The sequence below is a fragment of the Plectropomus leopardus genome, chromosome 11 (assembly GCF_008729295.1).
Source record: "Plectropomus leopardus isolate mb chromosome 11, YSFRI_Pleo_2.0, whole genome shotgun sequence".
NCBI lineage: Eukaryota > Metazoa > Chordata > Actinopteri > Perciformes > Serranidae > Plectropomus > Plectropomus leopardus.
In genome coordinates, this window is record NC_056473.1 from 33,821,489 (window position 1) to 33,834,311 (window position 12,823).

General features: G+C 37.3%; 1 protein-coding gene and 1 pseudogene across 1 annotated transcript in view; both read left to right on the forward strand.

Moving 5' to 3' along the window:
* The first annotated feature begins 1,348 nt into the window (after positions 1–1,348).
* Positions 1,349–10,021, forward strand: LOC121950599 (annotated as a pseudogene).
* A 2,252-nt stretch (positions 10,022–12,273) lies between these two features.
* Positions 12,274–12,823, forward strand: part of LOC121949981 (metabotropic glutamate receptor 8-like) — a 128,643-nt gene continuing 128,093 nt past the window's right edge. Inside the window, exon 1 of the mRNA XM_042495869.1 lies at positions 12,274–12,500. The gene's annotated coding sequence lies outside the window, so the exon portion shown is untranslated. The remainder of the gene's footprint in view (positions 12,501–12,823) is intronic.

Below are 12,823 nucleotides of genomic sequence, written 5' to 3' on the forward strand. Positions count from 1 at the left end.
CGCCAGACGAAGAAATCTGAGGTCTGCGTCTCTTCTCAATCTGCATGTGATGTAAGTGTTTAAAATTAAGCTATTCATTGAGTTATTATTATTAAGTAATTAAAGAGAAGTTAAGGATGAAATTAAACAAGGACTTTGAGTTTTTAGAAATGTTTGTCTTCAAATACCTACTCATATATTGCAAATGAACGAATTGTCCTTATTTTTGCAATCTGATTGATATCGAAGTAGAATTATTACGCAATGCTTTACGTCGGGAGAGGAGTTTCAGATCGTGATTGGATGTGCTCTCATTTCCCGATGAGTATCTGTCAAACGGTACCGTTTTTCATTACAATCAGTCATTTATCTTAATAATATTATGCGGCCGCACATATCCAATCTCACACACGGCCGGCGTGCGCTCACATCTGAACAAAATTTGTGCATCGTGCTACGTTTTCAAAATTAGTATTTCATTGAATTTTCATATACACATCACCGCATTTTAGTACACCAATCAATGATTCCAATAGATAAAAAATAAAATAAAATTTTGAAGGAAATATAAATTGAAGATATTCAAAATAATAAAATAAAACAAAATTCCAATAATAAATCAAATTTAAAAAGCATCAAACAGGCTAACATGCCAACATAAAATAAAATAATTAAACAAAAATCAATAATCAAATATCAGTTAGCTAAATAAAAAAAACAACCTCACATTTGCACCATAATCTTATACACAATCATCATAGTAATTCTCAGTCCCATAAAGAAAGTTAATTTTGTGTTCATGGTGTATGCTTCATGTCAATATCAAATGTTCCTGTAGTCAGCAGGATATTAGGCGAGAGGACATATATGTGTTTCAACAGCATTCTGTTGGGGGTGTAAGTGACTACATGTTGAAACAGCCACTGAATGAATAGTTACTTTGTTTAACTTCAAATATGAATAAAACCGAAGTGAGTGAAATATGCCTTACCTTCATGAATGATGTTTTTTATATATATTTCATTTTCAGCTGCTTCAAAGTGCATTTTCCACCTGTTGGACTGAACCTAAATAAAAAACAGAATTTGTTCAATCCATCACTTTTTCACCTGTATGCTACAATCTTAATAAAATGCGGATAATGTTTAGTCATTGGACATGTACAAATGACATGGGCAGCGATTTTTGCAGCATTTTGGCTTCTTGTATCCACAATCTTATACATCAGACCAGTGTACAATGCCCTCTTTACATCTGTCAATCTCACGCTCTTATTTTTTAATCATTCCTGAACAAGACCCTGAGATTCTTGAACTCCTTCACTTGGGACAACAACTCACTCCCCATTTGTTTGTTCTCAGTTTAGGACATGGACATGAAACAGTACGGTGTGACGCTGTCGGTCCAGCCATCCAGAGGACTCGTGGATGAGAAGTTTATTGTTCTGGTCCAGAACGTCTTTCCTGGTCTCCAGCTGACCGTTCACGCCCTCCACCAGTGTGAACAAAGAGACTGCTGGGAGGCATTTGCTCACTACACCGCCAACGCCAACGGGACTGTGAACGGTACATGGTTCAGTATCTAGACCTGGGAAAAAAGAGAACTAAACTGGCTGATTGAGAGTTGATTAAAAAACTTTTGAAAAGTTTTGAGGGTTGGCTAAATTTTAGTTTGGCTAAATTTGTTTTGAGTAATTTGATTAAAAAAATTCACAGGTTTCGTTACGTGAAATTTTGAAATATAATTAATGAAGAATAAAATATGTAGGTACATCTATTAGTAATGCTACAAAAGTATGAGGGGAAAACATGTTTTAAATTTCCAAGAATAGGACCATAAATGTTTTTAGCAGAAGTGGTTGTACTGTGATTTAAGCTGTTATTTAAACTAATGTCCAACTGTGGGCTTATCCTAAGTCACCAAATTCATTTACATCAAAAACTGTAAGTTTGGAGAAAGATGTTCAGCTTTGTGATTTTGATTTTAAAAGCAAAACTAATTAATATTGGCCATTTGAGTCAAAATTTAGACAAATTGTTGTTTTTCCCCCTTCCCTTTACAGTTTCAGAGGATCCCAGTGTGGGCGGGACATATTCTGGGGTTGAACCGATGGGTCTACTGTGGAGCCTCAGACCAGTTCCAGGCAGCAAACCAGGCCTCAGGTAGACCAGGTGATTAATATCAGATAATACTAATCAATATTGAAACAGTTACCACTATCCCCGTCCCATCAACTGTCAGGCTAAGGAAGATAAACGTCCAGACTCCCATGGTGGTTATAATCTCAGTGTACCAGGGTCACCAGAGTGAAGGCTTTGCGGACAAGGTGCTGTTGGCCAGTGCGGTGGTGGAGCGGTGGTACATGGCACCCGGTGTCCGCAGGGTACCGATCACAGAGAGTGGACTCACTGCGACCCTCTTCTTGCCTTCAGGTAGGATCAAGGGACAGTGTGGAGGGAGGTGTCCTCTGGGTGGTGTCCTTGTCTCGTGTCGTTATCATTGTAATTATTCAGCCATGGCCACATCTTCCTTGACCTTGGTCAGGTGATTGCAGATGATGCAAGTCCTGAACACATCGGAAGCCAAAAGTACAGTGAAATTGGTACAGACTGGTACTGTAGGAATATACAGTATATGAAAAATGTTGTGTTGAAACATTTAAAACATTTCTAGTTAAATTAAGGAGTTCTATTAACATACAATCAAGGTAAGAAAAAGTTACTTGAGGTACCAACTTTCATGGCAATCGATCCAATAATCTCACCAAGAACCAAAAATGTCAACCTACTGGCGATGATAGAGGACAGGTCAAAGAATCCCCAGTCATTAGTATTCATCCTTTTAGCACCATAAATGTCTTTACCAAACATCAATACTTGGACCATAGATCATAAACTCATGGATATAAAAAGGCTAAATGACTAACTTAAATAGGCAGAGAAATAGAAACACTAAAGTGCCCCCATTTATTTTCACTTGTTCACTGGCAAGTCATGTTCTGTACAATATGGCAGTGATGGTGATGTACGATCCAGCAGCCAGAGTTATCTATGTCTCTATTGCTGCATTGAAATGGAAGTCATGAGCCAGTGTTGACGATATGGGAAGTTGTGTACAGAAAGTTGTGAACTCTGAGTTCTCAGAACACTTTTTCTGCATCCAAATGGGGTCTAGTTTACCATGCTCACAGGAACAGTGCATAGGAACACCCCCCTGATATGGTATTTATGACCTCAAAAGTGGAAATTTACTGAGAGCTCTGAGGTCATGACTACATGTACACGACTTCCTGTGTTGTACACACAAGCTCACAAATTCCATTTGAACATAGCATCATGAAAATCGCTAAGCCAGTTGGTGAGACTACTGAAGGACAAAGCAACCCTATGACTACCCATGGAGCTGCCACCAACCCACAAAGCGTCAGAACACTGCATGGATTTTAAAGAGCATGTCCTGCAATAGCCAGGCCCTTTCTGTTTCTGACCAATCTGCAAACAGCTGCCAGAAGCTCCATAAGGAGGTTAGAAGGCCGAATATGTACATGTTAAAATGTAAACTGAACCTTTTTGGTATTTTAAATACCCTGGAGGACCGGGACCTTTCCCTGGCATCCTGGACCTGTGGGGGGCTGGAGGAAAGTTGATGGAGTACCGTGCAGCGCTGCTGGCCTCCCATGGCTTTGCCTCCCTGGCCCTCGACTTCCTGACACCTAAAATCACCATGGAAACTGGAAAGATTGTGGACAACGAGTATTTTGAGGTAAACCTAAGTCAACTTCACTCTACTGCACCAACTCTGGATACTAAATACCCCCCCAAAACATGTAGTTGCTAACCTTAGTTGCTAAAATTAAATTTAATTCGTATTATTTTCACTCTGAAATATCGTATAGTGAATATCTCTCAAGAAGTTTTAATTATAGTTGCCAAACTGATTCTTTTTAAACTATTTTGGTGTGTGTAAATGGGTTTCTTGACAGCTTCTCGAAGAAAGTTGTCTGGCTGAGTAGCTGTCTTTAACTTTGGCACACCTGTAAATAACATGTTCCCATTAGATACATTAGATAAAGAACAAAAATCTTTAATGCTGTGACCTGGATTTGATTTAATAATGGATCTAAAACAATTTGCAGTTTCGTTTTTGATAAATCAAGGTCTATGTCATATTATTTTATCTTATCTTGACGAAATGAAATATCATCATGGCTGAACCCTGTCCTTGGTGTCTGTTTGTGTTTGGCTGTAAATAAACCCAAAATCATAAACCCAGTAAATCTTTATGACATGTTTTCCTTCTGCAGAATGCCTACAGAGTCTTGGAGCAGCATCCTCAGATCCTCAACAGCAGAATTGCCATTGTGGCTTTGTCCTTTGGCTCCAGTGTCGCCTTCAAGTTTGCTGTCAACCCCAAAATTATAAAGGTAAAAAATATACGACTAAATTACAGCCTAAAGAAGCTCGATGTGTCTAAATGAAGGTTGCTGCTGGCTACCACTGTCGCCAGTGACCATAATTCTGTACCAGCCCAGCACAACGTGTAATGTAAGTGTCAATTTGCTGTAGAATATGATGTGTATATATATACATACATATACATACATATACATATACATATATATATATGTATATATAAAACCAAAAATCACCAAAATCCATGATTACTATTATTATCAAAATAATAACATTTAGTCATAAAATATGGACACAAAACTGTCTGCAAAGCATCATAATGATATCGCCAACACAACATGACATCAGTCCTATTGTCATTCTAACCAAAATTTTATATCCTATATTTTATATCCATCATCCTTCTGACATATTGGCTTCCAGTGCCAGGGATAACGTTTTTCTGTCGGCAGACACAGAAGTTAGCGTTGCCCTGGTTCCTTCATTAAAAAGTCTATGGAATGTTTCCATTGGATTATTGCAGAAAATAAGATCTTTTTCAAACAAATGTTTATGATATTAAAAAAACAGGTTTTGCTTCAACAATGGGATTCTTAGGGAGTGTTAAATCCAAAATCCAGTAAGTTCTTCAAAAAAAAATTGAAAAGGTAGCACATCTCAAGTCTTCAAGGAGAACAAACATTATGATGAAGGCTTTGTGCTGTTTATAGTGATACCTACACCTTTTGTTCAGCAAGATAATCTTCACAGATGAACACCACTTTCAGTATTTTTAAAGCCTTAATGAAATAACTAAAAGTAAAAAGCTAATTTTTGGCTATCAACAAACAACACCATGGTTGCATGACTCAACATTGCCATCATTACGAGGCTATAAAGCGTTGTATGATGCTGTTTGGTCTCATTAGTAGGCTCATTTAGCTCCTTGTTCGCAATCACCTTTTTTTAAAGACTCATAAAAGCTTCAAAGCTCACAGTGGGGTATTTACTGACATATTTTATATCATAGAACAAAATGTGTAAGTCTTAAGCTTGTGTTAACCACAGACCTTACAGGTATTTCTTCTAACCAAAAAGTATTGACTTTAGGGAGTGCTGACATGGTAACTTGGTTCTGGGTTTTGGGACTCTTTCCTAGGGCACTCTATTCATGCTTTTCTAGCAGTTTGTGCACTCAGTTTTATAGCTGCTAAAGACATTTTGAGCTTTGGAGGTAATGGTTTTTGTCTTAGTGTTGTTTTTTTATGTTGATTTCCAGCTGATTCTGCTTTGATTTCTGTATATTGAAAGTGGAAAGTGTGTGTGTGTGTGCGTGCGTGTGCGTGCGTGTGTGTGTGCGTGTGTGCGTGTGCGTGTGTGTGTGTGTGTGTGTGTGTGTGTGTTTCTTTCAGCTCAGGTGTGTGGTGTGTATAAGTGGGATTCATGTGCAGCCGCAGGAGTGGACAATAGCAGACATCCTGGCTTACTTTCACACGTAGGTTTTTCTGCTGTCAGTTACTCTGTCCATCATGTTACACACAGACAATTTAGCAGAACCAGATCTGCCTAACAGGTGTTTAAACTGAATCAGTCATAAACAAATCATTTTTTATATTCAGAATTTAACTTGTTAAGATTTGGGACCAGATACTTAAAACTCAGTACACACAAAGGCAAAAACGTGCGTACGCATTCTTGTTGTCAGATTTATAAAGCCATGCATACACATGATTTTGTATGTCCCTCCAACTGGGTGAAGCAAAGACCCCTAAAAAGCCCTCTCCAAAATATCCTGAATCAAACATTGGCAATGGTGTCTGTTGATACAGAAACACTGCAAAAACTCGATACGAGGGGAATAAGGTGATCTGCCGTGATTTAAATGCTGCCCATCACCACTGACCCTGCATGCAAAGTGGACGTAAGTAATTCATGTTTTTCATATTGTCTTACAACAAAACAATTAGTTCACAAAAGATTTGTGGAATTACATCTGTTTATTCTGAGCAAAAAAAGCAATGAAAAATAGATTTTTATCAGTTAAGTATATGTAGATAAAATCCCCTCTCTGCTGTTTGTTTATTAGGATCTCCATTAGTTGTTGCCCCATTTTATCATTAATGGATGTAGAGAAAAGCAAAGGCCCTAAGCAGCCTCCCTGCAGGACACCATACTCTTTACCATTGTTGATTATTGATTATTGATTTCTTCTAAATCAACAATGGTAAAGAGTGTCAGATTCTGATTCTGATTCTGATACTCTTTACCATTGTTGATTTAGAAGAAAAATAAAACATCTATTTATTAAAGACACCTGAAAAATAAATTTCTCCGCACAATTAAACACATTTCCCTCACCAGCTTTAAGTAATCTATAGTAACTTCCTAAAAGAAGTGGTGTAGTATGAGGTAAATGAAACTTAATCCATTCATGAGGTCACCTTTCACATTAACTGATATATGATTTAAAATATAAAACCACTGTTCTAGCTTTTTCAAGCTTTATATCAAGGTCTTAAAAAGTTTTGATGGGATTCATCAGTCATTCCTCATTCCTCTGTCTTGAGCAGATAGGACGACTCCAGTGTCCTCTGTTGCTGGTTGTAGGTGAGGACGATCAGAACTGGCCGGCTTCCGAGGCTGCAATGGATGTGAGCTTACTGACATGACCACATCATGTGAATAAAAACCACGTTATCCGAAGGTTTAAAGTCATGGTAGAAAGTGGGATGACGGATTGTTAAAAATAAATGTAATTAATCCATCTACAAAACAGAATTGGTACTGGCAAACAGCAAAAAAAAATATTTAAAGGGATAGTTCAGATCTTTTGAAGTGGGGTTGTAAGAGGCAGTTATCCATAGTCAGCGTGTTACATACAGTAAATGTCATCCGGCACACCCCCAGTTTGGAGAGGTTGGTTGGAGAATTGACAAGCTAAGCAATGTACTGCTGTGGACAGGGCAGCGGCAAAACATATTTTATCCACATAAAAAAAAAAATCAATAACAGTAAAAGCGCACATCATATTGAGAATATTTCCAGTGCTTTATTTTTATGTGAGACAGCTCTGTCTGACAGCGAAGCCCTTAACAGCCTCAATTCTAAATGACCTAAAATCTAAGAAATAAACTAAAATTTTAGAAAAGTCCTAAAATTGATCCTAGATGATCCTAGAAACATGCTGAAATCCGAGAAATACCATAAAATCTGAGAAATGTGCTAAAATTTGGAAAACGCCCTGAAATCTCATAAATGTCCTAAAATCCTAGAGAAGTCCTAAAATTCAAGAAATGTCCTTAAATCCGAGAAATGTCCTAAAATCCTTGATGTGTTCTAAAATCCCAGAAATATGGGATATGTATTTAATACATCCCACTTTAAGTAAGAATAGAACAAAGCGGTGTTGTTATGGGTGGTGTTTTTTAATGTTTTACCAACAAAAGCATGTCGTTTTTGTTTTTGGGTGCAAATTAACAAGAGAAGAAAATCCAACAATATTACAGTTTTGAACTTTCTTCTAGGTCAATGAGATGATGGAGCGGGTGGGGAACATCACCTGCTGACTGTCCTGTCTTACCCGAATACTGGTCATCTGATCGAGCCTCCGTACACACCGCACACTCGAAGCAGCCTCCTCAGAGCAATAACCACAAAGCAGATGAGTAAGTTCACCTTTAAACAGCGGCAAAGAAGAAAGGAACGAGTAAAGGATAACAGTAAGATATTAATCGATTCATCTTCATGTGCAGACAGCAGAGGAAGAGTGATAAAACACCTGCAGCTTCCTGTGAGACCGATATTGTTATGCATATTTTGAAATCACAAACAAACAAACAAACAAACATAAACAGGTTATCCTGTCAGTACCAAATGCTTAAGTTGTGTAGAGCACAGACGTCCACTTTAACAATCAGTTTTAGGACAGAGGGATCAGAAAACTCTACACATTAATCTCTCTGCCCCTTCTGTTGTAGTCTGATATCTGCAGATGGCTAGTGAGTGTGCATTAAAGGTAGAGTTCACTCTAAAATAATAATTAAAAAAAAATCCTCTTACCTGTAGAGCTATCTTTCTATCTAGATTGTTTTTGTCTGAGTTGCTGAGTTTCTGAGATATTGGCTGCAGAGATGTCTGCTTTCTCTCCAATATAATGGAACTAGATTACACTTGGCTTGTGGCGCTCAAAGTTCCAAAAAATACATATTTGAAAAACTCAACTAGTAGGCTAAATGTGTTACTGAACTTTGGTCTGATGAATTTATAGAGTCAGTTGGGAAGACAAAAAAAAATAACTCTTTTCAAATTTTTTGCAAGAGGATGAGAAAGAGGGGACAGGAGAGTTTGTCTACAGACGAGTCAATGTCTCATATAGGGAGGTCACGAGGTGATAACAGTAGGACACAGGTGTGCCATGTATAGTTCTTCAGGGAGCTCGCTGCTGGTGTAATCCCAATGTGAAACTAACTGGATCAAATGTATATAATCTGACAAAAACGTAAACCTTGGTTGAGATGTAAAAAGGCCCTAACAAGGAAAAAGACTTAGAGGGCTGAAGGATAACAACTAACAAAAAGTTAATGCTCCCACCTCCGATAAAGACAAACCCATCAGCTTCTTTCCTACACTTTTAGTGGACAAACCAGTCGCCAGAAAAAATGTTGGCATTGCACGTTCCTGCAAACCACAGATACGTTTCATTTGCCCGATGTTTTGTTGGGAAAATTTTCCCTTTCAACAATGCAGTTAATGGGTTATGTTTCGGCACAAAAACCACTTGGTTGGTGTGTGGTTAGGAAAAGATCATGTTTTGGCTTAAAATACCTGCTTTTGGTGGCACAGTCCCCTCTGAAAAATCAACTTCTTTTCATGCCATTATCACAGCAGAAAAAAACAGCAACAAGTACTTTTAAAAACATTTGTTTGGGCCCTAAAAAGCAACAAGAAAAACAGCAATGACTCACTAAATCACAACCGGTAATCTGTAATCTGTAATCTGTAACTTGGCAGACGTCTTGCCTAGGTGCCACTCAGTGCATTAGATAAGAACACATATTCACTGTCCACTGAGCATTGACCCTTAACACCTGATTCAACATGTTTTTTTGTGCTTCTTTCAGATGCCTTTTGTTAGCATTTAAAACGCCGACGCCTGAGAAAATTGGTTTTCTTTTCTTTTGAAGTCGTGGAAAAAAGAAAGATCAATTTGACAAGAAATGTCGTACAAAACACTTTGTAAAACACTTTTACAAAAAGTGACCAAAACCCAAATTACCTCAAATTATTATTATTAGATATATTAAACAAAATAAATAGGGAAAAATGTCCCCGAAAATATTAGATTGCACTTTCTGAAGGTAAATTTCTTTCTTTCTTTTTTTTTTTTTTTTTTTTAACGTAATTTAGGTATTTTCATGTAACATTTTGCTAATTTCATGTTCATGTTTTTTTTGTTTTTCTTTTTTTGTGTGTGCTTATTTTCAGGTAATTTCTTTTTGTGACTTTTTTATTTTTTAGTAATTGCTCTGTGGGGTGGAGAGACAGTGGCACACTCTCGCGCTCAGGAAGACGCCTGGAGGAAGATGCTGGCCTTCCTGAGGGAGAATCTGTGCGGCGGCAGAAACCCTGCAACCTCATTGTCAAACCTGTAACACCAAGTCTGAGTGTCACTTTGAATGTCACTGCCAGGCCAGCACATGATGAAATTTAAAATGATAAAAACTAGGCCAGTAAATTATCATTTTTTATTTTTATTTGAGTTAATGTGTAACTGTTTTCTAAATCTTGAGTGCAGAGAAGGTTTTTATTTCTCTCAGTTTCTGGCAACAAGGTTCATGATTGAACGCTGCAGCTGACTCTCAAAACAGAGAGGCTAAAGTCCTGTTACATCCTGTACTTTTTAATTGTTCTAATTATTTACCAGAGTAGTAATGTTTTATAGAAGGCATTTTAACTTAAACGTAGCAGTGGATCAAATGGTGCGTTGGTGCGCATCCTCAAACTGACCTTTAGGCTCCTCCACTGGGTGAAAGAGTGCAGCAGTGAGTCAGTTTGGTTACTCCAGATTAAATATTACAGCGTGTTAAAAACTAATTTATGCAGAGTTCTTCCATGTATTTCATTAACAAATAACAGATCATTTGGAATATACCAGTAAAAGCACTTCAAATGTATGAAGAATACTATATGATAAATAAAACATAGAAATGATTCTCCTCAGTTTACATGTCAAATATACTTGAATCTAATACATGTAAAGGTTTGTTTTTTATGTATTTTCTATTGGTAAATCCTTGTTTTATTTTTTGGCATAGTACTTGCCGTCAACTCTTGCTGTGAGCGTGGTTTTATTATCAAAAATGTTTTTAAGATATGATAAACCTTTATTGATCTCCAGAGTGGAAATGCAGTGGCACAAGGACAGAAATAAGTACAAATAAATAAAAAAAATAAACAAGAAGTATACAGAACAAAAATAGAACATAAGTAAAAATAGAAACACACAAGAACAATTACAGACAAAAAAAAGCGACAGTGGTGTGATGTGATTAAGAGCAGCAGCAAGTCTAGTGGCCATAAATATCAACTGTGTTTACATAGTATGAATAATAAAAGACAAAGAAGAAGAATAAGTAATGATCCTTTGAGTTTGCTTGTAATATGGGAATAATTATTATAATAATAATACAAATAATACTACTAATAATATAATAATTTCAATAATAATTAATAATAATAATAATAATAATAATAATAATAATAATAACAATAATAATATTATTTTTTTATTATTATTATTATTATTAATGATAATAATAGTAATAAGAAATACAAAAATGATAATCTTAATAATAATATAATATTAATAAAATTAAATAATAAAAACAATAATAGTAATAATGGTTATATAATAATGATGATACTACTACTAGTAATAAATTATCAAAAGAATAATAATGATAATTATACAATTTAATAATGACATTATGTAAAAATAATTTTAAAAATAATAATGTTAATAATAATAATAATAATAATAATAACAGTTATTGTTATTAACCCTTGTTATATAATATATTATATTTATACATGTAAAAAAAATTTCAGGTATACTTGAAAAAAATGTGAACCTACACATTAAAGAATTTTCGTTGTTGCAATCTAAAAAAACAGACCACAGATTCCTTAAATTGAATCAGCCTAAAGTAATCGATAAATACCAATAGATGGAGGATTTGATCTGCAGCAGCTGTTTGTTTGTGTATAGTTTCAGTGTTTGTCCGCTGGGGGGCGCCCTGCCTCCATCTCTGCAGCTCTTCCTCTCAGCAGCTCTTCTCTCTGACAGGCTGCATGATGAGGCTCATTAACTTCACCTGTTCGCTGCACGATCCGCACACACACACACGTGCGCGCGCTCCCTCCTCTCTGGCTTTGTTCCGGACGCACTTTCCTCTCTATCAGGACCAGAGTCATGCTGCTCAGACCTGAGACCTGCTCCGTGCCCACCGTGGGAAGTTGTTGAGACCCTCAGGCCCCCGTCACCCCGGACCTGGCTGGTGGTGTGATGAGCCCGCGAGTCCCCCGTGTTTCCTGTGACGCAGGACAGCCGCGCCGCGCCGCCGCACCGCACCGCGCACTTCGGAGAGCTGCGAGAAGCGGGGAAAAAAAGCGCGTCCGTGACTCGGTCTTCTCTCTGTGACCACTCGACCCTGATGTGAAGATCTATTTCACGGTGGTGACACACTAATCTGAGAGCTGTCCGCAGGAGGAGAGGAACCCGGGCTCCGGAGCGTCAAACCCGGCTGAGCTGCTGGGAGTCGAACCGACACTTGCAGGTGATCCGGAGCGGCAGAAACCTGCTGTTTGGAGGAATTTACCGCTTCTCATCCCGGATCAGGAACAGATCTGTAACTGTGGGAGCAAAAAAAAGTGGATTTGGATTTATTTTTTAAAATTTTTTTCCCTCTTTTTTTTGGTTGGTGGATGCAGATGCGGAGCTGGATCGAGTCCCCGCGGAGGAATTTAGAGGAAAATGTTTGTGTGATGTGACAAACAGCTGGAGACAGAAAACATCTGTCTGACCTGTGACACCGACAGAAGAAACACCTGCTCCTGCTGCGGAGAGGAAAGGTACCTGAACACATCACATAATTTACAAAATGACAACATTAATGTTCAATAAAGAGCTGTCTGCAGATTATTATTATTATTATTATTATTATTATTATTATTATTATTATTATTATATTATAAGTATTATTATTATTCGCACAAAGTCCTAGATTTCTTGGTTTCTTTTGATGGGACCATGTTGGAGATACGAGCCCTCACAGTGACGTCCCCAAGATTTTTGTCTTGTGAATCCACCAGTAAAATCAGTCAATCAATGAATCAGTCAATTAACTTATCGATTAGCAGTCTGTGATTAGGCACTGGGGCTGCTGGGTTGATCT